We start from the raw sequence: 16,586 nt of genomic DNA on the forward strand, positions 1-16,586 counted from the left end.
AGTCGTGACTCACAAAACTCCTTTCCGCTCCACTATCAAACAAAATGCATGCATACGAGTTATCGAGAAGAAACGTACCCGTAACAACAGTAGGGTCCGCAATGGCTTCATCTTGTCCCATTGCGAAAACTCGGCCTCTCCCGCCGATATTCCTGTTGTTTGCCTTCGGGCAGTCCTTGCGGTAGTGCCCTGTGCTCCCGCACTCAAAGCAAGCGCGGCTTACTCCGGCATTAGCAGTGGGGGCGGATTGTTGGGTTGGCTCCTTGCAATAGCGGGCTGTATGACCCTTCTTATTGCACCTGGTGCATTGAAGGCCATGACAGAGACCGTGATGGTGGAAGTTGCACTGGTTACATTTCGGTAGCTTTCCATTGTATGAACTTGTGGGGGCAGAGTTGGTAGGTACAGTAATAGCGTGGGTCGCTATCACTTGTTGTTTCTTGGGGTTCTCCTGGAGGATTTGTCCCCTCCTCTTGTTCCAAGTCCTACTCTGTCCCTGAGCCTCCCTAGGTGGATTTGCGGCTGTCGTGATGGTACTCTGTTTTGCTCCGTGATCGATGAGTCGTTGCGCCAGGCGTTTAGCGCTGTTGTAGGTGATAGGGTTGGAGGCTAGGACATGCCCTTGAATCTGGGGTGACAACCCCCAAATGTACCTTTCGACCTTCTTTGATTCTGGGTTGACCATGGTAGGGCACAAAGCAGCGAGATCGTTGAACCTAGCTGTGTAAGCGACTAGGTCAGACTCGACCATTTTCAAATTCCAGAGTTCCTGCTCAAGCTTTTGCACTTCACCTCTTGGGCAGTATTCTTCCAGGAGTAGTACCTTCAGTTCTTCCCAACTCATGGCGTTAGCGACAGTGAGCGTTACTGAGTTCACATGGCTTTTCCACCAAGTGAGGGCTCGATCTATGAAGGTGCAAGCAGCGAACTTAACCTTGCTTGTTTCTTGGCACGAGCAGATCTCGAAGACCGTTTCGGTCTTTTCGAACCATTGCATTAGTGCAATGACTCCTCCTGTTCCATTAAAAGTTTTTGGTTTAGCGTTAGAGAACTCCTTGTAGGTACATTCTCTTCCTTGGCCATGACCAGTGCCATGATTTGGATGATTCGTGCTGCTTCCCGCCCCTCCATTCCCTTGAGAGTTTATTTGCGAGAGGGCTGCGGTTACCGCTGCTGTGATAGCAGCCTGAACCATGGCCGGATCATAAGCTGGTGGTGGAGGTGGTGGTGGTGCCGTGCCCGGCCTGGGCCTTAAGTTTGGACGAGGAGGCATCTTGCTGCCAAAAGAAAAATATGGAAGAAAATTATAAGTTTTGGCAGTTCAAAGTTGAATGATATTGAGTTAACTGCCTTAAATAGATTAAGAATTTGGTTTGATCAACAATGGGTTTTGAGCTTGATTTATTAATAACGTTTGAATGGATGCACTTATGAGTTGAACGGAATACACATATTTAAAATCAGAGAAGGGGGGGGGGGTATGCCCCATATATATAAAACATATAGTCGTGTTACATCCGAGTTTAGACAAAACTTTTTGACCTTTCTAAAGGTCTCCGATTACAGAAAGTTTCAACGAAAAGGAAATTCTTATCCGAAGTCCTAATTTATAACAAAATTTGAAATCCTGGCAGGCACTACTTGCGACGTAGGTTGCGCTTGGAGCTTGACTCCGCATCTGATTGCTTCGATTCCATTAGGCGTCGATCAAAAGCGGCTTGTTGCTCCCTTAACTCGGCTAGGGCTGCAATTATCTGTGCCTGAAATGCCTCAGACTGGAGTTGGACATTATCTTGTATCTTGTCCAGTCTACGGATATCGGAAGTGTGAACCTGCACTTCCACGTTGATATCCCGGAGTCGGCTTGCTTGTACTCCGGACTGATAGGACTGATTGGCTAACTTACCAACCATTACCGGGAGTGCTCGATCAGCCGAACTGCCACCGCGGACATCGTAGAAGTCCCGACACATGCCGTAGGGAGGGCGTATGCCTTGTTGTTGGCTCCAATGATGTAGGTGACTTCCCCAGACGGGAGTGGGTCCTTGGAAGTTCCTCACATGGACAGGAGGTTGAATGGGTGGTGGATCGATCACTTCAGGTTCTGAGTCAGTACCGGAGTCATCACCCAATTCTATGGGTTCCTCATCCTCTTCTGGATCATCTTCGATCCATCCTCCGTTGCCTTGGTTGGGAAAGTAGGGGTCATTGGGGTGGTGAAATCCAGCCATTTGACTGTACGAGAAATAGGGTCATAAGAATTGAATAAAGTCGGAACATGCAAAACATGTAAGTTAGTTTAAATAGCAATTACTCCTATAGCATTTAAATTATTGTGTTTGATTCTAATAACGGTTTGGTAAGTTTTTAAAATTTGTTGTCCACTGCAGACACCCCTCGGCACACGTTAGTCGGCTCTCGGACAAATATAGTTGATCAGGCTATATCCTTCCCAGTTCCGATTACATGTCCCAAGGCGTACCTGTACTGCACAACTCATTAATAATACTTCTAATATGGTACGATGTGGAACTGTTATTTATTACTAAATGAATGCATGCTTACTTACAAAAACTAAATAGATTTAATTTCAAAAGCATGACTCTTCTCAGAGTGTTTTTGCCCAGTTGAGTTTATAGTTGTAAAAAAAAAAAAAAAAATGGTTTTGATATACTTAATTCACTATAAACGAAGCTCTGATACCAATCTGTCACACCCCCAAACCTGAACGGCGGAATCGTTCGGGGGCGGAGGACATCATATTCAGTATCATAACAGTTCATAGAAAGGAAAGTACACACCACCATAATATAAATATGTTTGAAAAGTTTACATGATTGTAGGTGTTACATGTTTGCAAAAGAAATCAAATATAAAATGGTGATCCAAAATATGTTACTAACGCCAATGCGTTAGTCTTCAGAAGTAGTTGCTACCTGGCTAGCGGTTTCCTGTGAATACAAGTTATTTCAAAGAAAAAGTGTCAACATTTAAGTTGGTGAGTTCATAAGTAGTGTTTTGAGAAGATGTATGCCATTCGAAAGTGTTTGCATGTTTTCCAGAAAAACCCTTATTTTCTTATTAAAGTATGCAATGCATATGAATGTTCGTGATGTAAATTGCAACTAATTGTACCAAGAAAATCCCTTATTTTCCTATTAGTTGTTTGGTTTGTATACAGGAAAAACCCTTATTTCCCTGACATAACTGGCAGTCTCTAAGACCGAAAATCGCAAGCAATCGACGTGCTCGAAAGGTGTGGCATAGTTTTACATAGTAAAGCTATACGAAGATCGCACTTATTAGATGAAGAATAGTTTTAATGACTACTCGTTCATAAAAGCATAATACCATAATAATTGTATATCCGATGAGTTTTATAACCATACTAAACATAATATGCCTGTAGCGACGTTCTTCAGGCGTCGTAGCGTTATGACAACTGTCACCCCAAAAGACGGACTGTAGCTAACAGTCAGGGCGCGGGATCATGACTTCCCGTATAGATCTATACACATTTGACACGTTCTCCGAACGGGAGACTCTGGTTATAGACAGGACTTGCAGCATTATTTTCTAATAAAGAAAGTAACGTTTGAAGATATACACGACTCATGGATTCTCAACTAAGTCTGTATTAAAGTAGTAGTTTGGATGCAAAGTTTAACTTCTTTCACAATGTTTGACAAAGCATAAATCATAAATTCTTTGAATGCATAAAATGATTTAGTAAAGAATGTTACCCTTGATATGATGTATTTGTATGTAAACGTATAGATAAAACATATTTCTATATATAAACATATTGTATCCCAAGAGGGTAAAGCTGTGTTGTGAGGTGTTTTGCATCATAATAACTTCATAAGATAGTTAAAACAACAGTATGAAAAGTATAGCAAAAGATCGGTGTTTCACACGATTTTAGTCGTGTGTTTACTTGTATTCCTCCCCAAAAAGAGTATAAAACATTTAAAATGTATTTAAAGAGTGTTCGAAGGGGATATGAACTCACTTGATAGTTTGAAGATTGTGAGGTGGAAAACCGAGCAGAGTTTCGTCTCGGGAAACTGATTTTTCTTGGGATTCTCGGGAATCTCGGGAGTAGAATCGGCCTTCGGGACTTGAGCCAAAAAGACCAGAGCTTCGGGTTTGAACGGACACGGAAAACGAGGAAATGCTGAGAGAGAGAGAAGAGAAATGAACCCTTTCTTTGGAAACCCTCGCATTCTATTTATAGGAAGGCAAGTCTGCCTCGGTACGCGGGGCGTACGCTCGTACGCGCTGCGTACGCGTACGTCATGCATGACCGAAGCCTCGACTGCCTCGGTTCGGATGGGACGGGTTCTTGGGTTATCGGGTCGGATGGGACGGGTTGCTGGGGAGGTGGGTCGGATGGGACGCCGGGTCGGATGGGACGTCGGATCGGACGGGTCGGACGGGTCGGCTTCCTCGGATATGGCGACGTGGACGATCCGAGGCCAATCCTCTCGGTTACGCGGGGCGTACAGGAGTACGCAGCGCGTACTTCGGAGAAGGACGCTGACTCCTCTTCGGATAATATCCGAATTTTGAATTAAATAATTAATTAATTTATTTAATAAACTTCAAAAATCCATATCTTCTTCATATGAACTCCGTTTTCGATGGTCTTTATATCCACGCGTAGGTGAGACTACGATCTACAACTTTCGTTTAGACTCCGTTGGCAAATTCCAAAATTATTTTTATTATTTATTTTATAACTAATCGTTTTTAAGGAATTTCTTTGAAAAATCATAACTTCCTCATGCGAAGTCAGATTTGGACGTTCTTTTTGTGTACGCTCACGGTTTAATGTTATCTATGACTTTCATTTAGATACCTAAGGCTAAATGTTATCGTATTGAAACTTTGCGTTTTTCGTTTGATCGGTGTTGTCGGTTTTGACAGAAATCTTAGAGTGGTCATAGCTTCTTCGCCATAACTCAGATTTTAGTGTTCTTTATTTATTTGGAACCTTTAAGAAGATATCTACTACATAGCGTACTCCAAATCAGAGCTTTTGAACAATTCATTTATCGATGATATTCCCATTACATTCAAAAGGGGGTTACAAGACTCGGTTTATAATGTCCGGGATGACGGGTTGTTACAATACGTGAATGTGGTGAACACAATTTCCAGTACTTGAAGCGATTGTGAGAATTCCAGCAATAGAAATGATATAACCATTGGAATGCATTAGTAAAGAGTTGGTATAATGAGAGTCTAGGACGTCGTAAGATAGCGAAGAACGTCCGGATCACGGAAGGTAACGCGACAGGTAGAAGACGTATAACCAGAAGAATATGCGCCCTGATGGGCACGTGTCGAGTGGAAAACAAAAATGCCATTGGGGTGGGGTTTTTGAGCGACCCTAAAACCACCTTGTGTCTCGAATCTTGGTGGTGGCGGAGGTCAATGTACTGACGAGTATGGTAGCGGCGATGATTGACATGGTGAGGCTGTAGAGAGCAGGGATGGGGTTGAGGGGTACTGGGCGGATGTGGTGGCGGAAGAGGAGGATGAGGAGGTGGAAGACGACGGAGACTGCGAAGTAGAAGACGATGGAGGAGATGAGGAAACCCATGTAGCTCCCCAAGATTGGGTGTGGCTCCAACGAAATCAGACAACCATGGGGTGCTCCAATAGAAGGTATAACAAGAAGGGTGATGTTTATGGGTTAGATTGCACTTTTAAGATGGAGAATTTGGGGAAGATGAAAATGGAGAAATGACAATTTTATATATAGGTGGGTAATCGCATTGCATTTGATTGGGTCTTGGTAATCGTGGAAAAGGGTGTTTGACTTTATGAATATGAATTCATAGGGTCAATATGAATTGAATCAATGATGGCATGTTGATGTTTAAGCTTACTACATTATGGAATGTTCTTATTGATGGGTTTTAGCCATAAGAACTTTCCTATGTGCGCATGCAAAACCCTACTGCTCGGATCTAGGCTTTCTAATAAACATGCTTTGAATCCAAGACTTCTAATTACTAATTAGGTTAAATAACAACATTGAAACAGATCTAGAATCATACCTTTGAATTCCTTGTTGACCTTGTTGTCTTGGAGCTTCTAGAGTCACAAATGTCACTCCTCTAATGGCTTACAAACACCAATAGCAAGGAAGATGATTTAGGAGAGAGGAGAGGGGAGGAATTCGACCAGAGGTTCCTTTCTTTAGGTCAAGTGTCGAATTCCATCAGCCATAGGGTCTATTTATACTTGTAGACTCCTTAAGGATTACAGATAAGTCCCTATCAGATAATCTTCTCTTAAGGCTATCCAAATCCATTCCTAAGATAATCATATGGACGATTTTAGCTATCCTAAATCTTTTAGAATTCGTCCATACCATATCCAAATGGATTTACAGTCCAAAGTTTAACTATCAAACAATTGACAGTTTATACCCCTTTATTTAATTAATCTCTTTAAGTCACCAAATTAATTCTAATTAATTCTATGACTTATATTAATCAAATAACAATATATTATTCGTTATATTATTCCCATAATATATTAATAATATTTATTCTCTCTTATTAAATCATCCTATCAAGTTGCTATGGTGAAGGCAACCCAAAAGGACTATGCACAACCGGATCAAATACTTGACTAATATAGTTACAGCCTTAGACACTATTCCAACAGTCTCCCACTTGGATAAGTCTAGTAACTATACAAGTACAATTCGGTTTGCAATCGTAGCTCTCAAAGACGCTGTCAAACTCTGATCTAATCAATCTTGTCCTTTAGATAAGGGAACGTACAGTCCTCTGTTAGATATCATGCTGACAATCCTATGGAATGGTTAGTCAAGCATTTAGGTTTCTCGATCTCTGATTTATTTGACATAGAACTTAATCGAACACATCAATTCAGTTCTGACCGGGCCCGACACATAAGTCAAATCAAATCATCGAGCGGCCGAGATATCGCTTTTACCTTCTTAGATAAAAGTTACAGATAAACTTCGACTTATATGCATTTACTTATTCATTAACCAACTATACACAACAATGCGTTTTATAACACCGAGTTACTGATGCGTTTTCGCATTATCAATGTACAACCAATTAACAAATAACAAACCATATATCTAGGTTTTAAGACTATATGATATTATCGTCTTGCGATCACCCTTTTATATCTTATTCCATAAGGTGATTCCAGCAAGCGCGGGTTTGTTCCAATGCTCAAAACTAGTTCATAAGCACTCATGAACGTTGCAGCAACCCTTTGCTATGTCTAACACCATTTAGACAATCTACACACCAATGCATGACAATCTTCTTTCATATCTATTTCCAACATATGAACGACTGTGGACAATTTGAACAATTCTATTATTCCTAATAATTTCAATTATTCTGGAAGTCAAAACATGCAAAGTGAAACAATAGTTAAACAATTAACATAAGACAGTAACATTACTTATAAATAAAACTCCTTTATTTAATCATCAAATGTTAATTACATTTATCTATTACACGTTTCTAATACTATCTAATCTATGCTAATATCATCCTTCAGCCCAATACTCCTAGCATGCTGTAAGTGCTTAACCCTACTCAGTCCCTTCGTAAGCGGATCTACTGGGTTATCTTCTGATGATATCCTCTTCACTACGAGTTGTCCTTCTTCTACACGATGTCTGATGAAGTGATATTTTCTGTCGATATGTCTTGATCTACCATGATCCCTCGGTTCCTTGGTTAAGGCAACCGCACCTTCGTTATCACAGAAAATCTCCATTGGCTCCTTTATGGCAGGTACGACTCCAAGATCACCGATGAAGTTCTTTAGCCATATCGCCTCCTTCGACGCTTCGCTCGCTGCAATGTACTCTGATTCGCACGTTGAGTTAGCTACGGTTTCCTGCTTGGAACTCTTCCATGTCACTGCTCCTCCATTTAGGGTAAAGACCCAGCCCGACTGCGAACGGTAGTTGTCCCTGTCGGTCTGAAAATTGGCGTCACTATACCCTCGCACCTTCAAGTCATCACTCCCTCCGAGGACTAAGAACCATTCCTTCGTCCTCCGAAGGTACTTAAGGATATTCTTCACCGCAATCCAATGTGCTTTGCCAGGATTCCCTTTATATCTGCTAACCATGCTCAAAGTGAAGGCTACATCAGGGCGAGTACAAGTCATAGCGTACATGATTGATCCAACTGCGGAAGCGTATGGTACTCGGCTCATTTCTGCTATCTCAGCTTCGGTACTCGGACTTTGAGTCTTACTCAACTTGGCATTGCTTTGTATCGGTAATTCTCCCTTCTTTGAGTTTTCCATACTAAAACGTTTTAGTACCTTCTCTAAGTAAGTGTTCTGACTAAGTCCAATTAGTCTCTTACTTCTTTCTCTCACTATCCTTATTCCCAAAATGTAAGAAGCTTCTCCGAGGTCTTTCATAGCGAAGCACTTCCCGAGCCAGGACTTAACTTCCTGCAGAATCGGGATGTCGTTTCCTATGAGTAATATGTCATCGACATATAGAACGAGGAAGCTTACTATACTCCCACTGGCTTTGACATATACAAAAGACTCGTCTTCGCTTCGTACAAATCCAAACTCTTTGACTTTCTCATCGAAGCAAAGATTCCATCTGCGAGATGCTTGCTTAAGTCCATAAATGGACTTCTCAAGCTTACACACTCTATTCGGATGCTTCGGATCCACAAACCCCTCGGGTTGAGCCATGTAAACATCCTCAGCCAACTTCCCGTTAAGGAAAGCGGTCTTGACATCCATTTGCCAAATCTCATAATCATGAAATGCGGCAATAACTAGCATCACTCTAATAGATTTAATCTTCGCAACTGGTGAGAAGGTCTCATCATAGTCAACTCTAGGAGTTTGAGTAAAGCCCTTCGCAACCAATCGCGCTTTATATGTGTGCATGTTTCCATCCACGTCGGTCTTCTTCTTGAAGATCCATTTGCACCCAACGGTCTTACGTCCGGGCACATAATCAACCAAATTCCAAACTTGGTTATCATACATGGATTGGATCTCGCTATCCATTGCCTCTTTCCATTTTGCAGACTCCGGGCCTGCCATGGCTTCCTTATAGCTATTAGGTTCATTAAGATTTATTAGTGTACCATCACTAATATACGTGTCCCCTTCGGTAGTAATATGAAAACCATAAAACTGGGGTAGAACTCTAACTCTATCGGAACGTCTAAGAGGTAAGGATTTGTCAATCGGTTCAACCGGAGTTTCCTCCTCGGGTTGAGTGCCAGCGGTAGAGGTTCCTTCATCTATCGACTCTTGAATCTCTTCAAGCTCGATTTGCCTCCCACTGTCTCCTTGGCTTATGAGTTCTCGCTCTCGGAAAACTCCTCTCCTCGCAATGAAGACCACATTGTCCTTCGGTCTATAGAAGAGATATCCAAAGGATGTCTGCGGGTAGCCGATGAAAATACATCGCTCACTTCGAGGTTCAAGCTTGTCGTGAGTATCTCGTCTTACGAAAGCCTCGCAACCCCAAACCTTGATATGTGCCAACGAGGGAACTTTCCCTGTCCACATCTCGTGAGGTGTTTTGGCAACCTTCTTGGTAGGGACTCGGTTAAGGATATGGGCGGCAGTCTCTAAGGCATACCCCCAAAAAGAGATAGGTAGTGAAGCACGACTCATCATAGAGCGAACCATATCCAATAAGGTTCGATTACGCCTTTCTGCCTCACCATTCAACTGCGGTGTCCTAGGAGGCGTCAATTGCGAAACTATTCCACACTCCTTGAGACAATCGTGGAATTCAAGACTTAGGTACTCTCCTCCTCGATCGGATTGAAGCATCTTGATTTTCCTGCCCAATTGATTCTCCACTTCATTCTTGAACTCTTTGAACTTTTCAAAGGTTTCTGAGTTTTGCTTGATTAAGTAGATATACCCATATCTACTATAGTCATCGGTAAAAGTCACGTAGAAGCGGTTCCCATCCTTCGTGGTTGATCTAAACGGTCCACATACATCGGTATGTATTAGGTCCAATAGACCTTCGCCCCTTTCACATGTACTCGTGAAGGGTGATTTGGTCATCTTCCCAAGTAAACAAGACTCGCATGTGTCATCTTCCCTAAGGTCGAATGATTCCAACACTCCATCCTTTTGGAGTTTGGCTATGCATTTCTTGTTGACATGTCCAAGACGACAATGCCACAAGGATGCTTTATCCATACTAGTGGAAGAATCAATATTCAAAACATCATTTCCTAAGTTATCAACAATCATAACAGTTTCATATATTCCATTACATGGTATAGCTTCAAAGTAAAAGACACCATTTAGATAAGCCAAAATAGAACCATTCTCATTATTAAAAGAAAATCTAAATCCTTGTCTATATAAACCATGAAATGAAATGATGTTTCTTGCCATTTCTGGCGAATAGCAACAATTGTTCAAATCTAAAACCAAACTATTCCTAAGCACTAAAGAATAAACTCCAATCTTGGTTACAGGCGACGATCTTCTGTTCCCCATGATTAGATTGATCCTTCCTTGCTCCACATCCCTACTTCTTCTTAGTCCCTGCACATTAGAACAAATGTGATAACCACAACCGGTATCAAGGACCCAAGAAATAGCATGATTAGAATCGTTAGATTTAATTGCGTATATACCTGCGAAAGATGGCTTGATCTTTCCTTCTTTGATTGCTTGCAGGTACTCTGGGCAGCTTCTCTTCCAATGTCCTATCTTGTGGCAGTGGTGGCACTCTGCCTCCTTCGGGTTAGGACAGGGCTTAGCGAGATCAACTTTGGTCCCACTAGAAGAGGCACCATCTCGGGCCTTCACCTTGCGATGGTTCTTCGATGAAGCTTTCCACTTCTTTCCCTTTCCTTGACCAATAGCCAAGACAGGAGCAGCGGGCGGATTGGGAGTAGGTGCAACAAACTTGTCCTTGAAGTTGCTCTCAGCGACTCTCAAGAGCCTTGGAGTTTGCTTAGGGTGACCTCCTCTTTGTTCATGTGGTAGGTCATCCTGAACTGGTTGTACATCGGAGGCAAAGAGTGAAGCACCATGTCGATCGCCAAGTCTTCCCCGAAGTCAACATTTAACTTGCGAAGGCGGTCGACATACCTTTGCATCTTTTGCAAGTGCACGGTAAGAGATTCTCCATGACCCATCTTTGCGGAAATCATGTTAGTGAAAATCTCATACCGCTCTTGTCTCGCGTTTTGGTGGTACCTCTCCAATAAGTCTTGGTGCATCTCGTACGGGTACATGTCCTCGTATGACTTTTGGAATTCGGAGTTCATGGTAGCAATCATGATGCAATGTACCTTCGTTGCATCTCGCTCATGAGTTTCAAAGGCGGTGATTTCGGCTGGAGTAGCAATTTCGGTGTTGATTTTCTCGAGCTTCTCATCAAGGACATACTCCTTGTCCTCATAGCGAGCAATGGTGCGAATGTATCTTATCCATTCGCTAAAGTTCGTTCCATCGAAAGTGACCTTTTGGCAAAGGCTCATCAACGTGAAAGAACTAGCAGCAGCGTTGTTAGCGTTTGACATCTATAATTAGAAAAGGACAAAGATAGATTAGAATATAAATCCCTAATTATCACCCAATAAGAAAAATTAGGGCTAGGATCCAACAATGACATTTACATATTAGAAAAGGGATGCCGTAATCTAACATGCAAATCAATTGAAGGTAAGTGAATGACGATTCACTAATTCTCCATCACAAAAACCTAAACTATTAGCCCTAAGTGTTTTTGAGAATTCCTAGGTTCGGATGAGATTCATTGAAACTATTCAATGGCATGTTTAAATCTCGATATGCCCCTCTTGTTTGTGACTGGGATACCGAGGATCACAAAGCGGGTGTGAATAACCATGCAAATTCACATGGTGCCTTCATTGTAACGATCACCTATTCGATGTGCCGGTAAACCACACACGCTCCATCGAACTATGATATACAATGAATCACCCTTTGCCACCTTCGCTTAGAACCAATTAGTGTGCCGGTAAACCACACACGCTCCACTAACTTCTTAGCAAGGTGCAAAGTGTAATTTCATGGGATTGCATCAATTCACTTTTCCTAAAGTAACTAAGATTGGGAAATTTTAAAATATGTGTAGTTACTTTATATTTCTTATTATACTTTTAATGAGAGGATGAGGTTGCCCTATCCTACCCGTTCGGCTAACGACCCTCCACCAATCAAGCAAGCGGTGGGTGTGAGTGTACACCCATTAAGCGCCATTTTATAGGCCGCAACCTTATACCCACCTTATAGATCGGCTTCGTGAATGAGGCCTACTAACGGTAAGACTAGCATTTAGTTATACATATATATATTATACTAGTAATATCATATTAGTATAGGGTTGTATTTTAAACCTTTTAAAATCTAGGGTTTTGAAATTTAAGTTGTCTAAATTAAAACTTTTAATCATAAATATAAATTTCAAAACTTGAGGGCAAGTTTTAAACATTTAAAACATGGAGGATCAAATAACAAATAATTCCAATTAACAATTAAATCCTAATTATCTATATTTGATTTATTCAAGATTTCTTTTAAGATAATTATCAAAATAATCAAAATAATTAATTAATTATCATATAAGGAAATCAAATATTTTATTATATGATAAATATCTTTAATTAGATCAAGATTGCAGTTATATTTATCAGAAAAACGAATTAACATTGATCTAATTAGTTTATGGAAAGTTTAGATAAGATAATTACAAAGAAATCCCGAATCTGGCCATTCCTGACGCCTGGACTCGCCGAGTGCACAAGGGGACTCGCCGAGTCAGGCCTACTCGCTGAGTCCACCTTGGAACTCGCCGAGTCCACCTTGGAACTCGCCGAGTCCATGACTCAGAAACCTAAAAATCGAATTTTGCAGGTTTGTTTCAGTTAATCAAGCAACAATTTAAAGAAAACCAAGCTAGGCTCTTATACCACTGATGGGTTTTAGTCATAAGAACTTTCCTATGTGCGCATGCAAAACCCTACTGCTCGGATCTAGGCTTTCTAATAAACATGCTTTGAATCCAAGACTTCTAATTACTAATTAGGTTAAATAACAACATTGAAACAGATCTAGAATCATACCTTTGAATTCCTTGTTGACCTTGTTGTCTTGGAGCTTCTAGAGTCACAAATGTCACTCCTCTAATGGCTTACAAACACCAATAGCAAGGAAGATGATTTAGGAGAGAGGAGAGGGGAGGAATTCGACCAGAGGTTCCTTTCTTTATGTCAAGTGTCGAATTCCATCAGCCATAGGGTCTATTTATACTTGTAGACTCCTTAAGGATTACAGATAAGTCCCTATCAGATAATCTTCTCTTAAGGCTATCCAAATCCATTCCTAAGATAATCATATGGACGATTTTAGCTATCCTAAATCTTTTAGAATTCGTCCATACCATATCCAAATGGATTTACAGTCCAAAGTTTAACTATCAAACAATTGACAGTTTATACCCCTTTATTTAATTAATCTCTTTAAGTCACCAAATTAATTCTAATTAATTCTATGACTTATATTAATCAAATAACAATATATTATTCATTATATTATTCCCATAATATATTAATAATATTTATTCTCTCTTATTAAATCATCCTATCAAGTTGCTATGGTGAAGGCAACCCAAAAGGACTATGCACAACCGGATCAAATACTTGACTAATATAGTTACAGCCTTAGACACTATTCCAACAGTCTCCCACTTGGATAAGTCTAGTAACTATACAAGTACAATTCGGTTTGCAATCGTAGCTCTCAAAGACGCTGTCAAACTCTGATCTAATCAATCTTGTCCTTTAGATAAGGGAACGTACAGTCCTCTGTTAGATATCATGCTGACAATCCTATGGAATGGTTAGTCAAGCATTTAGGTTTCTCGATCTCTGATTTATTTGACATAGAACTTAATCGAACACATCAATTCAGTTCTGACCGGGCCCGGCACATAAGTCAAATCAAACCAATTCAGTAATAATCAATCAATCAATAAATCAATCAACATGCATACAAGGCCATCGGCCTGGATGGACCGCTGTATTGGGCCTACAGTCTATCTGGGTCTATCCCGAGCCTTCGGCATGACTGGTCCACCACGTGGGCCTACAGTCTCCCTGGACTGCTCATAAGGTATGTTGGCCTTCAACACAAAGCATGACCGCCTCAACCCAACCAACAAGCAAATAACCATGTGCGCATAACTATCATGTACTGGCATATACAGACATCAAACATATCTATTTCACTGATCATCAATCATAGAATTCTCTTGTAACTAGAGCACTGACCTAGCAGGCCACTAACATACCAATCCCTACGGATCATAAAAGCATAACATACTATCTACTCTAATTCCAATCAAGCAGATCATAATCACATGTAGCATATCATAACAATAACAACTAAAGGGTCGGCCTTGGTGTCGAAGACCCTGTTGATATAGTGAGGATAACTCACCTTGCAGATGTCGACTCGACAGATAAACTCCAACTCTCGAATCACTCGACACAGGCTCCACCACCTATGATCATAGTTCAAAATACTCATAATTCCTCAACTTTATAAGGTACTACATGACCCACTAGTTCACCCCTGAACAGGGTCAAAGCCCTCAGTCAAGGTCAACAGTCCATGTTGACCTCAACTCACCGAGTTCACTCGGCTACTCGCCGAGTTCCTCAAAGCACATTCCAACTCGCCGAGTCCTCAGGGTGACTCGTCGAGTTCCTTCGAATCCCGATCAAACCTTAAGGCCACCCGTCGAGTTTCCTCCTTGCAACTCGACGGATTTACACGCAAACATGTCCTTGGCTAAAATTCATCTGACTCGCCGAGTTGTTCTTCAACTCGTTGAGTTTTATGACCATCTTCATCCAACTCGTCGAGTTGCTCATCCAACTCGTCGAGTTCACGACTTTCTTCATCTGACTCGCCGAGTTGTTCATCCAACTCGTCGAGTCCATCCAGTCCTTTTTCCATACAGGCCTATTTTGATCCATGCAGCGGCTCACATTCACAGATCCAGGCTCCTAGGGCATACTTATCACATAAATTTTCAAACTTTACGTACATGCATTGTCTTAAAAGCTCTTAATATTGCCAAATCCAAGCTCTTAATGGGTATTCATGCACTAAGGGAACCTTAATCTCGACGAAAGATGGAACTTTATGCTTCTATAATCCAAAGAGGGTCCAGATCTGAAGTTACAACTTCAGATCTAGCCCATAGCTTGTCATACCAACTTGATATTCTTATAAAAACCCTAAAAACTCACTAAAAAGGGAGGTCTAGACTGAATAAATGAGGGTAATAGCTTAATACCTTCCCAAGAGATGTCCACAGAAGTAGATTCAGGTTTCCTCCCAGCTTCTTGCCTCAATCACTTGCTCCCCAAACTCTCCACACCAAAATCTTCTCTCCAAGTTTCAACACACAATGGGCACATACACACACGAGTTAGAGATGCAAAGGGAGCTGCAAAGGGACTAAAAGAGGCCTGAGCTTCTTTAAATAGGGGTGCAAACCCCGAAAATTAGGGTTTCACTTTCCAGCTCCTACTCGCCGAGTCCCACAAAGGACACGCTGAGTAGATCACTTAATTCGCGATCCAACCCGCTGCTACTCGACGAGTAGGGCAACCAACTCGTCGAGTAGGGCCAAAACCAAGAACATTTTATTTAAAATATTACCTGAGAATTGGGGCGTTACAACTCTCCCCCACTTGAACTAGACTTCGACCTCGAAGTCCGCTGGGATAAACAATGTCGGGTAATGCTCGCGCATTTCCGCCTCCGGCTCCCACATCTACTCGGATCCCTTCCGATGTTCCCACTGTACCTTCACCAAAGGTATTTCCTTATTCCGCAAAATCTTCTTCTTTCTTTCCAAAATCGTCACAGGCCTTTCCACATAGTTCAAGCGCTCATCGACCTGAATGTCCTCCAACGATACCACTACCTCCTGATCCATAACACATTTCCACAATTGCGAACCATGAAACGTGTTGTGGATCCGGCTGAGCTCCTCCGGAAGCTCTAGCCTATAAGCCACCCTGCCAACCCTGGCAACAATCCGGAATGGTCCAATGTAACGGGGACCCAATTTTCCCTCTTCCTGAAGCGGATCACACCCTTCCAGGGTGAGACCTTCAGGAGAACCATGTCACCAACCTGAAATTCCAGCTCAGATCGGCGTCGGTCCGCGTAACTTTTCTGTCGGATCTGAGCAGTTCATAGTCGCTGCCTAATCTGCTGTATTATCTCGCTAGTTTGCAGAACTACCTCTGTCCGACCCATCACCCTGTGCCCAACCTCGCCCCAACAGACTGGGGTCCTACACTTCCGCCCATACAACAGCTCGAAAGGTGGGGCGCCAATACCGGAATGATAGCTGTTGTTGTAGGCGAACTCTACAAGCGGTAGGTGGGAATCCCAACTCCCACCAAAATCAATGACGCATGCCCTCAACATATCCTCGAGGGTCTGGATGGTCCTCTCACTCTGCCCATCAGTCTGCGGGTGAAACGCCGTACTAAAATGTA

At 41.9% G+C, this 16,586-nt stretch overlaps 1 pseudogene; it reads right to left on the reverse strand.

The window, feature by feature from the left end:
• LOC111920673 (elongation of fatty acids protein 3-like) overlaps nt 1-16,586 on the reverse strand; it is a 32,228-nt pseudogene that overhangs the window by 6,955 nt on the left and 8,687 nt on the right.

Source organism: Lactuca sativa, chromosome 4 (assembly GCF_002870075.4).
Source record: "Lactuca sativa cultivar Salinas chromosome 4, Lsat_Salinas_v11, whole genome shotgun sequence".
NCBI classification, from domain to species: domain Eukaryota; kingdom Viridiplantae; phylum Streptophyta; class Magnoliopsida; order Asterales; family Asteraceae; genus Lactuca; species Lactuca sativa.